Source organism: Gracilinanus agilis, chromosome X (genome assembly GCF_016433145.1).
Source record: "Gracilinanus agilis isolate LMUSP501 chromosome X, AgileGrace, whole genome shotgun sequence".
Lineage (NCBI taxonomy): Eukaryota > Metazoa > Chordata > Mammalia > Didelphimorphia > Didelphidae > Gracilinanus > Gracilinanus agilis.
The window spans coordinates 11,356,095-11,369,765 of NC_058136.1; the positions used below are offsets into that span (position 1 = coordinate 11,356,095).

The window sequence follows — 13,671 nt, forward strand, 5'->3', positions numbered from 1 at the left end:
ATACTTCGATGCTCGTTGACTGACTGATGAATGTCTTCAGAGCTAGATGTTTTATACAATTTCACCTTTTCCCTTTAAATTATATCAAAATCCAAATTTAGACATTTTTAGACTGTTGTGAAAGCAACTACATGAGATTTCACAGGAAGAAGTCTAAAACCCCACATTAAGTTAAAAGCAACTATTAGATGGAGATGTCGAAAGAAGTGGGTCCTTCAATGACCAGGGAGGGGTTGGACTGCCTAACCTCTAAGGTCCTTTCTAATGCTCCAATTCCATTATTACACAGATCTGAGAATGTCAAAATACTATTTTCTCACTTCTTTGTCCCTTCCAAAGAGCTTTTTATAGGAAACGGAAAATTGTTTTCATTCTTAATCTAAATGCCATCTAAATAAAACTTGTCCTGTGTCTCTTGTATCCTCCCACTATGTTTTAAACTCTTTGTAATGATTTTGTATATATTATGTATACTTCTATATGCAGATATATTTTGTATAATGTATCTATTTTATAGAGATGTGCATGTATAGAGTTTATGCACATATATCTGGGTGGATATAGACATACATGTACATACATGTATGAATAATATATGTACATCTATACATACATACACACGTGTGTGTATGAATATATACTTACATGTTTTCTCTCCCAACAGAATGCAAGCTCCTAGAGGACAGATATGACTTCATTTTGTCCTTCTCTCCCAGTAACTGGCTTACTATATGTTTGTTGCTTGATTGACCGACAGACTGTGTCATCCCCATTTCTGTATGCTCAGAATCTGGGGCAGAGCTTTCCTCGCAAGTAGTAGGCACCTGATAAAGGTTTACCGGGTAGAATCTCAGTTTATATTTTATAAGCGGCTATGTTTTGTAGTGGAGAGAGCACAAGATGCTTTTCATTTGCTTCATATTTACCATCTGAAAATCATTTCACTCTTAAGAACCTCAATTTCCTCATCTGTAAAATGGGGGAATCATACTTGGACTATCTTCAAGGGTGACTATGAGGAAAATACTTTGCGAACCTAAAAGCTCTAGAGAAATGGGCATTAGTATTATGATCCTCATCATGTAATTGAAAAGAGAAACTGTATCAAATCATATGAAAATGGTTTTCCTTTTCACTGCTTTCATCAGTACTGGGAATTCTCTCTCAAATTCTTCCCACCATTCATAAGGAAGCCTCTGCCAAGAAGGCGAAATGAAGAAATCGAAAAATCCAACCAAATATCTTAGACAATGCATAGTCTGTGGTTGGGGACGGGAGGGAGGGGGGAAGATGGAACGCACCAGGAAATCATATAACAAAACAGTCAATTATGCTTCCAGTAAAAGAACTTGAGGGAAAAAAGCATTTTCCGATAAAATGAGCTCTCAGCGTTCAGTGGCATTTCACGAAGACGGTTTTGTCCCTGGAGTTTCCGTTTCTTTCCTAGTAATTATAATTCTTCTCTTACCTTATAATTTCATACTTTTTCTATGAGTTTTTCTTTCTAAAATCTTTCTTCCTTGTTTTAATGTCTTTGAAACACCTACTGCATAATTTCAGATGGGAGCGCAAACAGGCAAAGGAGACCAATCTTTTGGTCAACTGCAATCAATCGGGAAGTTGGTGTGCTAAAAAGATCAGGGCCCTGTGCTTTTTAATTGCACCTGAACACTTCTTCTTATTCCCCAAATCAAAGGAATGAGGAGCTGCACCAGGGCCCTCATTTTTGTCTTCATTTCAGATGCTTCTGTTTTATCTGTAAGTCAGTGGATAAATATTTATAAAGCACCTAATATGCGTCAGGCACTATGCTAAAACTCCGGTATGCAAAGAAAGGCAAAAGACAGTTCCCACTCTCAAGGAGCTCGCTGTCTAATGGAAGAGACGGAATGAAAACAACTACATGAAAACAAGCTATACCCAAGATAAATGGCGAATAATTAAAAGGCTTCCTCTAGAACGTGAGACTTTAAGAGAGACTTGAGGAAAGACAGGGAAGCCAAGACACATAGGGGAGGAGGGAGAACATTCCAGTCCCTCCAGGCATGGGGGAAAGCCAATGAAAATGTCCTGATTCAAGAGATGGAGTGTCTTTTTTTGAAAAGTGGCAAGGAAGGCCATGTCACTGGACACAGGTGTGTGTGTATGTGTGTGTGTGTGTGTGTGTGTGTGTGATGGGGTATAAAATATAAGAAGACTAGAAAAGTTGGGGGGTGGGTTAGGAAGGGTTTTGAATAACAGGTGATTTTATATTTGATCTTGGAGGCAATAGGGAGCCATCGGAGACTGTTGAGTAGGGGTGGGGACTGGGGTGACATAGCCCCGTGCTTTAGGAAAATTATTACGATAAGTAAGTGGAGAATGGACTGCAGTGTGCATAGACTTGTGGCAGGCAGAGCCATACATATGTATGTTTACTGATAGCTGAGCTTCATGAAGATAGGCAGCGTGGTATTAGGAATAGAGGACTGACTCTGGAATCAGAATTGCTCTGGTTCAAGTACTTCCTTTGACACATACTCTCAGTGTGACTCTAGGCAAGTCATTTTACCTCTTAGTACCCCAGGCAACTCTCCAATACTAGAACTCACAGAGAAGGTGCTGACTTATACTGGTAGATGGTAGAGGGAGGTTCCACGGCAGGAAGTTCCCCACACTGATGCAAGCAACCGCAGATGACAGCTCCCCTCCAATGTCTAGTGCCCACACAGATATAGGTGGCTACATGCCGTCCTTCATGAATAAAGCTTCTCTGTCAGTAGGGAAGGTCCTTTAATGAGGTTTCTCCAGGAATCCTTCATAATTTGCCTGGTAGGTTAGCCCTCTTGGCCATAGGCTGGCATTAAAAAAATACACACAGGGCAGCGAGATGGCTCAGTGGATAGAACACCAGACCTGGAGTTGGGAGGGCCTGGCCCCAAATCTGGCTTCAGACACTTGCTAGCTGTGTGACCCTGGGCGAGTCAGTCAATCCTGTTCACCTAGTCCTTGTTGCTCTTCTGTCTTAGACAGAAAGTAAGGTTTTTTTTAAAAGAAAGACATTAATTAACTAACTAATTAATTATTAATTAGGTATTATTGCTGCCTTTGGTTTCTATGTCAGAGTTCTTTCTTGAAATCCTCAATCTCCTTCCCCAACCTCTGCCACTCCTCAGTCCAAGATCAGTTAAGCCCTTTCTGGTGACAAAGAAAGAGAATTAGTCAAAGCATGACTTTCTCTGACAAGGCATAGAAGATTCAGTTCCGGGAGTTCCCCACCATTTTGCAGTGAGAACCTTTCAGGAGTTGTCGGCCATCAGGGATTCTGAGCACGAACTGTACCAGTGGATAAGAGCAAAGATCATTGCCCCCCCCTCAGGGTTCTGAATCGGGGATTTTAACCTCATTAGTATCAGACTCAAATTAACTCAGCTAGCATGTCATGGACTAGGCGCAATTCTGTATTTCTCAGCAAGGAAATAATAACTTGTTGTTTTTATTGGCTCGCCGGAAGTGCCTTTTAAATCTATTATTTCGCACCCCAACCCCCTCCGATGTGAGGCACTTCTTTGTAAGCACTTCCTAAAAATATATTGTTTTTTCCAAGTCACATTCACAAACCGTAGCCCCCTCCACCTTTTCTTGCAGTGATTCTCACCCTCTCTGATAATGCTTCGACATGAGAATAATGTCACTGAATAGTGTATTCCTGATTTAATGACTGCTCCAAATGAAGACCCTTTTAAATGAAGATAATGCATTTAAAAGGGTGAATTTCTTTTCAAACATCTAGAAAAAAAGCTGAAACTGGCAACTGATAGGAAAAGGTCTCTTTCTCCATAAAATCTTCAGCTCTCTCCGACTCTGGTCCCTACATCTGATTCTAACGGCTTGACAGCATAAAATGGAGGCACGGTGGGTCTACGTCTCAGCATTAGCATGGCCTGCCCGGCAGGCTCCAATCACTTATTCCATTTTAATTAAAAATACGACAGTCTGATCTCCACACAAAATCACTACATGACCCCAGGCAAGACAATTAGCCTCTCTGACCTGCCATTTTTTCATCTGTAAAATGGGGATGATAATAGTGATTTGAGTCATAGGGCTTTTTAGGAGGAATAACTGCAAAGTGCCCTGCACATAAGAAGTGGGAAACAAATGAATACTAATTATAATCATCACACTACACGTAGGCACCCTGTGCATAAAATACCCATGTTCCAAGGGTAATTACTATGGCGGTTGAATGAAAGTTTTGTCCTCTGGGGGGTGAACAGAGCCAAATTCTCTTTCTTGCTGCGGTATGCAAAGAAGGGGATGTCCAGTTGTTTAAGGGAAAAGTATAATTAGAGATGGTCATTAGGCCAGACTGAAATACAGGAAGACAGGCTGAAATTCTCTGCTCCCCCCACCACCCGGATATTGATCTTAAAGAAATGCAAGGTTTTTTTCATAAGCTTTTTGACCAATGCAATCTTCCTGTGGTTGATAACACCTGAATGGACAAATGCCCACGGAAAAGGAGAGTGATTGATCCTGAAAGCGTCACATCTCAAATCAACACACTTCGATGCCAGGCAACTGATGGTGATGCATACTTCATTGTTCTTAGCTGGGAGGTGGTAAACTACAGGTACGACTTGTAATGTACATGGTCAGACGTGACTGGTTGGCTGGATTCTTTGGGATAATTGTATTTCTTTCTTACAAGAAACAGTTCTATTATGGGTGTGTGATGTAAAGAAAAAATCCAGAAATCATTTTTTGAAGAAAGAAAATAAGTGATTTCTAGGAAGCAACCAATACCTTTCTTCCAAAGTGAGGCTTGAACTTTGACCTTTGCCTAGTATATTTCTCAGGGAGCCACCTATTATCTTCTGTTATATCCTGGTCTCTACGGACCATGTATAGTCTCAACAACGGTACTTCAGTCAATTCTTTTCCCTTGCTCAATCACCAACATTATTTTCTAACTCCTCACCTTCCGCCTTAGAATCAGTACTGTGTATTGGTTCCAAGGCAGAAGAGCAGTAAGGGCTAGGCAGTGGAGTAAATGACTTGCCCAGGGTCACACAGCTAGGAAGTATCAAGTTCACATTTGAACCCAGGATCTCCTGTCTCTAGGTCTACCTCGCCATCCACAGAGCCACCTAGTTGCTCCCAATTCCCAGAATTACTAACCAAGTAAAGGGCCTGCTGAGTTATGGGAGCCCTGGGACTAGGGGAGAGCTGTCTCTAGGGCATGTAGATTATGCAGAGCCCTATGCTTTGGAATCATATCCATACGATCAACCCCAAACTTCCACATTTGTAGTCAGAAGACCTAAGTTTGAATCCCAGTCCTCTGCCTTAATAACTGTGTGGCCATGGATAAATCACTTTTCCCCCTCCAAGGACATTAGTTCCCTGACTTAAGAAATGCAATTGTGGAACCATTTCAACTCTGGCATTTAGCCTTAGATCCTAAGCTCTCCATGCCACATCCTCTACTTTGCCATTTCTGCCAGTGTGTACAAGGCAGAGCAACCTTATAGCCCTCTGGCGACTTCTTTCTCTTTTCAAGGCTCTTCTTGAAATTCTTTAAAAATAGGTTTCGTTCTTATTAAAACTTGGCATTGCAGATAGAGTTCTAATTTTGTCCAGTGATTATCTGATTAGAATATCTAGGGAGGCAAAAAAGACTCTTGTGCTCACCCGAGGTTTTTTGCTCCTCTCATACAGGAGAGCCAGCATAGGGTCCAAATGTAAGAAGCATTAAGGCCCACAGATGTTCCTGAATGGGAATGCCAGACAACTGATTATATCATGCACTAAAATACTATATAAGCTTTTTAATGTTCCCCACAACCACTCAAAAGCATTATTCTGACTAACAATCCACACAGGCAAAACCATGTGGGTCAATCAAGCATTTTTGTCTAGGCTATCATGTGCAGAGAGATGGGAAGTCTATTGAATTAGTCCATCAGTGTATACATTGTGGACAGATATTGAAAGGAGACAATGAGCCAGACCCAGAAATGAATAGAAGAAAAAAAAAGGGCTGGATGGCATTTGGGAAATCAAACAGCATTTTCAACAATTCAAAACTGTTCTCTTACAAACCAACCAAACATCTTTCAAGTATCAATGTTATTTCAGTGATATTTTATAGCTAAAAGTCATGGAATACCACAATCTTCAAAAAATCAAAATTGCAGGTAAGCTAAAGGGCCTCATCTTCCCTATCTGTAAAATGGTGGTATGGACTAGATGTCCTCTGTGGTTTCATCTAGGTGTAAAGCTATGATTCTAGGCAAGCCCCTTCATATTCTTAGAACTCACTTTTTTAAACTGTGAAAAGAAGGAATTAGACCAGATGACCTCTGAGCTTCTTTCCAACTCTTGATCTAAGACACTGTGACACTATGTATATAGTAGGACAAAGCAATACAAAGAATATTACCAATGATGCCCTATATCAAAGAAGCAGTCTTGTACCAATGATTGGCACATGAGAAATGCCATAAAATTATTCACAAAAATAAGTTCATAGAAATGGGTGAATTAATTAGCAAGATGAGGGAGGGATATCAGATGGACAATCCAAGAGCTCTGATGGTACCCACTGAATGTTATAAGTCTTCAACGAAGTCATTCAGTGTAGTGGGTAGATCCTCTATAAAGGACTTATGGAAATATAAGGGTGGGAGTCATACAGAAAAAAAGATGTGGTGAGAGTGCAGTCTCCACCTATGGAGGAAGTATCCACGTTGAAGACACGGAAGGACACGTTGAAGACATGGAAGGACAATTGCTTTGGGGTTAGAGAGGGAAAGAGTGTGATTTGTCCTGGGAAAATCTCTCCTAAAGTAATAAATGTTGGAGGGGATGTGGCAAAATAGGGACATTAATACACTGCTGCTGGAGTTGTGAATTGATCCAACCATTGTGGAGGGCAAATTGGAACTATACCCAAAGGGCCTTAAAAGACTGCCTGCCCTTTGATCCAGCCATACCATTGTTGGGTTTGTACCCCAAAGAGATAAAAAGGGAAAAGACTTGTACAGAAATATTTATAGCTGTGCTCTTTGTGGTGGGAAAAAATTGGAAAATGAGGGGATACCCTTCGATTGGGGAATGGCTGAACAAATTGTGGTATCTGCTGGTGATGGAATACTATTGTGCTCAAAGGAATAATGAACTAGAGGAATTCCATGTGAATTGGAAAGACCTCCAGGAACTGATGCAGAGTGAAAGGAGCAGAAGCAGGAGAACCTTATACACAGAGACTGATACACTGTGGCACAAGCGAATGTAATGGACTTCTCTACTAGCAGTAATGCAATGATCCAGGACAATTCTGAGGGATTTATGAGAAAGAACGCTATCCACATCCAGAGGAAGAACTGTGGGATCAGAAACGCAGAAGAAAAACAACTCCTTGATCACATGGGTCAATGGGGATATGATTGGGGATGTAGACTCTAAGCGATCACCCTAGTGCAAATATCAATAATATGGAAATAGGTCTTGATTAATAACACATGTAAAACCCAGCGAATTGTTCATTGGCTATGGGAGGATGGGAGGGAAAGAACATGAATCATGGAACCATGGAAAATTTTTCTTAATTAATCAATAAAGAAAATATATACAAAAAGAAAATCTTTCCTAGAAATGGCTCTATGTGGAAGAATATTGCAAAGGGCTGGGGGCAGCTGGGTGGCGCAGTGGATTGAGAGCCAGGCCCAGAGATGGGAGGTCCTAGGTTCAAATCTGGCCTCAGACACTTCCTAGCTGTGTGACCCTGGGCAAGTCACTTAACCCCATTGCCTAGCCCTTACTGCTCTTCTGCCTTGGAACCAATACTTAGTATTGATTATAAGATGGAAGGTAAAGGTTTTAAAAAAAGGTTGACTAAATGACTTCTGAGGTCTGTCTCAACTAAGATTTCCATCACCATTCAAGGTGGCTATAGTTGCTGTGCAATACTGGCAAGCTGTTGTTTTCCCTATGTTTATTATACACACTTATATACACACACTCACATACACACATATGTATAATGATGAGGGCAAAATGACATTGGTGTAACAATTAAGTTCAAAATCTCTCCCACTGGTTCCTTTTAGATCCTGCTATGTTAAGAAATAATGCATGGAGGATTAGATTCATTGGGAAACCTAATGTCCAGTGGTGTGATGCCAAAGCAAATAAATGAATAAACAAACAAACAAAATTAGAAATGGCCCCATTACTCATTGCAAATTATGAAAACAAATCAACTCCTATATCATTTCAGGCCTACTGAGCCAGCAAAATGTGATGACTGATGGCAATTGACTCTTGATTCCACTTTGCCTTGCTAATCACCACCAATCCATTTCAACTCAATATGTAAGTGCTTACTCTACCACATAAAGACTCTAAATAACATATGGTACCTGACCTTAAGGAGTCTAAATATAGTAGGGGAGATAAAATTGTCGGTCTTACCTGCTCATGCTATCTCATATTAGAGTCAAGTGCCATGTGAATACTGTGAGTAGACTTTTTTGAACCCTTAATTACTGTCTTAGAGTCAAAACTAAGTATTGGTTCCAAGGCAGAAAAGTGGTAAGGGTTAGGCAATGGGGGTTAAGTGATTTGCCAAATGTCACAAACCTAGGAAATGCCTGAAGCCAGATTTGAACCCAGGATCTCCCATCTCCAGGCCTGGTTCTCTAACCACTTAGCTGCTCCTTGAGTAGACTTGAAGAAGGCTAGTAAAGAAGGTACGGCTCTAAGTCTGAGGCTATGGGGTCAGGAGACTGCTCCCATTTGTCAGCTATCCCTTGGATCCATAGATAAGACACATCAGGATCTATTTCTACCTCCATATGTACAAGGTAGAAGGTGGTAGAAATTCATTCCTGGGTGTAGGCATAGTCTCAAGAGTTTAAAAACGGTCAGTGGTGGTGAAAAGAAAACAGAAAATATATAGTTGCGCGAATGAAAATCAATTTAGTGTGTATCAGGGACTTGGGAGTCCCAGTGGCATATGTGTAGGTGTGGAGTAAGGTCACCAAGGAAATTGGCAGGGAAGAAGGTATATGTGTTAGAATGTCACTTATGGCTAGGGCTTACAGTCCAGCAAATGCAATGGAACTTGGTGTGAGTGTGAATAGGGGCACCAGGGGATCAATTGTATTCTAGATGATCCTAGTGGCTCCCTAGGGCAGCAATACTGGAACATGGGGAGAAAAACTCAGATCTGCTCTCTGAATGACATGTTTTTGAGCTCTATGTGTTTTCTACAAGGCTTAGAGTATGAAGGAGATCAACCTGTTTGTATGGGAGAGGGAGATCTTTTACCAAGTATCAAGAAAGTGTTATTGGAAGATTTCAGCAAGAAGGGGCAACTCTGTCTGCAGTGTTTGGGGGAGAGGGCAGAGAGGGAAAGACAATGGAGTATCTCATAAAAGGTAATCCAGACAGAGAGCATGGCAAAGAGACAAGACGGGACAAGGACTGTTTTGTAGCTTCCTATGACTCCTAAATTACCGATCTGTATCAAGTAGACACCTCCTGAAAGTCTAGTGGGGTAGTAGCTGAAAGGTTTTATATATTATTTTATGGAGATGTAGAGGTCAGTGTCTGAAGACACTGAAAATCCTTGGTTGATTCGCAGAAGCTCAGGGTTAACAGTACCCATAGACACAATCTAGTCCTACCTGTCCCTAAATAGTATTCCCTTCTACAATATCCCTAAGAAGTGGTCATCCAGCATTAGAAGACTTCCTTCCAGTGAAGAGGAAACTATTTTCTCCTGGTGCAGCGCATTCTATTTTTGGGACAGCTCTAAGTGTTTGTCTTCCAGCCTCCAACCTAAACACGTTTAGATCTTCTAATCAATCTTCATTCACAGAGTATCCAAACCTCTTCCCCTCTCTGTTCTAGTCCTTGTCCTTGAATGTACTTCAACCTGTTAATGTCCTTCACAAAAAGTAAGGCCCAGATCAGAATTACGGATGTGGTCTGATGAAGGTAGAGTACAGTGAAAATATCTCTGATCCCATTTTGGCTACTTTTGGATACTCTACTTCTGTTAAAGTAGCCTAACTCCACATTAGGTATTTTGCCTGGAATATCCCACTGATGTTATCTCCAGTTGATCTTGTGTATATCTTACCTGTATATAGTTGTTTGCATATTGTGTCCCCCATTAGACTGTGAGCTCTTAGGGTAGGGGCAACTGCTTTCACCTTTCTGTATATCCTCAAGGCTCAGTATGACGCTAGCCTTATAGTTGTTCCTTAAGAAATGGTTGTTGACTTCATTTGATTGTTTTTTTCATACTCATCTAAGCTTCCAGATCCCCCCGCCCCCATTCTCCAATTGCATAGAGAACTACAACCCTTGTTCAGGCTCTTGGCACCTTTTCCCTGGTGCCACTACAGTGGCCATTTCACCAATCTCCTTGCCTCAAGTCTCTCCTCACTCCAATTCACCCTTCATTTAGAGTTGCTAAGGTGATTTTTCAAAAGTGCAGGACTAACCATGTTATCCCCTGCCCCAGCCCAGTGACATCTAAGGGCTTTTTATCACCTCCAGCATCAGATACACATTCTTCTGGTTGGCATTTCATGCTCTCCATAATCTGTCCTCTTCTTGTCTTCTTAACTCTTTCATATGCTCTATGATCCAACAACTCTGACCTACTTGCACTTTCTTGAAAGTTACTCTTCATCTTCCATCTCTGTGCCTTTGTACTAGCTATCCACCATACCTAGACTGTCCTCCCTCTTCATATCTTCTTTAGCTTCTCTTTAGCTTTCTTCAAAGCTCAGTTCAGATCCTACCTTCTATAGGAGGTATTTTCGAGTCTCTTTAGTTACAAATGGTTTCTTCTTTAAAATTACTTTCATCTATTCAATATATACAGAGGTTTATATGTTATCTTCCCCATTAGAATGCATGCTTCTTGAAGGTAAGGTTTTGTTTTTCTAATTTTTTTAATCCTCAGCACTTAACACAGTCCCTGGCATATAGTCAGTACTCAAAAATGCTTATTGACTGTCTAACCATACCTCCAGTATCCAATATGTAAGCCCTTGATTCTTTGACTCCAAGAGTAGAACTTTGCATTTATTGATCTCTAATAAATATCATTTTGGAGCTGTCATCAGAGTTCATCAAATTTTATTCCTCAACTACCTGACTCAAATGTGTCACCATTGTCTGGCAATGATTCAGTTATCAAAGGTGCTGCCGAAAGAGTGTAAACTTTGGTTCTCCTATGAAGATAGAAAGGATTTGAGTAGAAAATCAGTGGTTGACTATATGGCTGTTTTCTCAGCCTAAATTCACAGACTCATCATCAGGCTAGCAAGGGGGAAATTATTTTTTTCTTTTCTTTTCTTTCTTTATTTTTAAACCCTCACCTTCCGACTCAGAATCAATATTGTGTATTGGTTCCAAGGCAGAAGAGCAGTAAGGACTAAGCAGTGGGGGTTGAGTGACTTGCCCAGGGACACATAGATAGGAAGTGTCTGAGACCAAATTTGAACCCAGGACTTCCATCTTCAGGCTTGATGCTTTATCTTCTTAGTCACCTAGCTACTCTGAGACCAGTCTCTCTGGTCAAAGCAACATTCAGAACTACAACTGATCAGTGCCATAAGCAGCCACAATGTATGCTGTCTACTTCCTAACAGTACCCAATGAGACATACATTACTGTACCTGGCTAATGGGGGGGAATTTGTTTTGCTTGATTATATGTATTTACTATAAGGATTTTCTTTTTGTATTTCCAGTGGGGGAGGGCAAAGAGAATATAAATGCTTGTGAAGTAAAAAAATAAATCTAATTAAAAATAAAGAAACTCTTATGCAAATAAAAGATATGCTGCCAAGATCAGAAGGAAAGCAGAGAATTGGGCAAAAAAAAATTATACACAGCATCTCAGATAAAGATCTCAAATGTAAAATACATAGAGAACATTGTCAAATTTATATGAATAAGAGCTAACCCTCAACTGATAAATGAGCAAAAGATATGAACAGACAATTTTCAGGTGAAGGAACCTAAGCCATAAATAAGCATATGAAAAAATGCTCTAAATCACTACTGATTAGAGAAATACAGACCAAAACAATTCTGAGATATCACTACGCATCCATCAGACTAGATTGAAATGACAAAAGGGCAAAGTGACACATGTTGGAGGAGATATGGAAAATGGGGACACTAATGCACTGTTGATGGAGTTGTGAACTGATCCAACCATTTCAAAGAACAATTTGGAATTTTAACCAGAAAGTATAAAATTTTGTATACCCTTAGACCCAGTTGGGTCTGTTTCCCAAGGAGAACAGGGAAAGAGGAAAAGAGCCCACATGCTCCAAAATATAGCAGCTCTCTTTGTGGTGGCAAAAAATTAGAACCTGAAGGTGTCAAGGAGCAATGGACAGTAGTCTGAGAGGGAACTACAAGATGATTGCGTCCAATAAGTTCGAGTTGAACCAACCTCCTGAAGATGGTATCTCCTCGGTGAAATTCAGAACATCCCAGTTCCTGCTGATCTCATCCTGGGACACCTCTGTTCGGCTCTACAATGACCCTGCCAAGACCATACACCTCAAATACGAACACACTGGTGCCGTCCTTAACTGTGCATTCTATGATCCAACACATGCTTGGAGTGGGGGATCGGATCATCAGTCGAAAATGCATGATTTGAAGATTGATCAAGAAAACCTCTTTGGAACTCATGATGCACCTATTAGATGTGTTGGATATTGGCTAGGAGTGAATGTTATGGTTACTGGAAGTTGGAATCAAACAGTTACATTGTGGGATCTCTGAACTCCTAATGCAGGAACCTTTTCTCAGCCAGAAAAGGTTTACACGCTCTTTGTGTCTGGAGATTAATTGTGGTTGGAGAGTGTTGGTATGGGACTTGAGGAATATGGGCTATGTGCAGCAGAGAAGAGAGTCTAGTCTGAAGTACCAGACTTATTGCATACGGGCATTTCCAAGCAAGCAGGGTTATGTGTTAAGCTCTATTGAAGGCCAAGTGGCAGTTAAATATTGGAACCAAGTCCTGAGGTACAGAAGAAAAAATATGCATTCAAATGTCACAGACTGAAGGAAAATAACAGAGAGCAGATTTATCCTGTTAATGTCATTTCCTTTCTCACCATTCACAATATATTTGCTACAGGTAGATCTGATGGATGTGTTAATTTGGGATCCATTCAACAAGAAATGATTGTATCAATTCCATAGGTATCCCACTAGCATAGCATTACTTGCCTTCAGTAATGATGGGACCACACTTGCAAGAGCATCATCATACATGTATGAAATGGATGACACTGAACATCTTGAAGATGGTATCTTCATTTGCCAAGTGACAGATGTGGAAACAAAGCCCAAGAAAACTGGGTCTCAAAAAGGCTTGGAGTGATTTGCCCAAGGCCTCAGAAGAAAGAAAAGAAGTACTCATCTGGCCACAAGGACAATAGTTAAGGCTTAGCTTCATGTTCCCTACTTCTCCTGTTTACCTAACTTGAAACTTTCTATCAATATATGTCTGTCGAACACTACTTATAGTACCATAAAAACTATTTTTTAGCAAAAAAACCCACAAACAATTAGAACTGGAGTGGATGCCCATCAATTGGGGAATGGCTGAACAAATTGTGGCATATGATTGTGATGG

General features: G+C 40.6%; 1 pseudogene; it reads left to right on the forward strand.

Annotated features, from left to right (window-relative positions):
- The first annotated feature begins 12,440 nt into the window (after positions 1 to 12,440).
- Positions 12,441 to 13,416, forward strand: LOC123253487 (annotated as a pseudogene).
- The last annotated feature ends 255 nt before the right edge of the window (positions 13,417 to 13,671 follow it).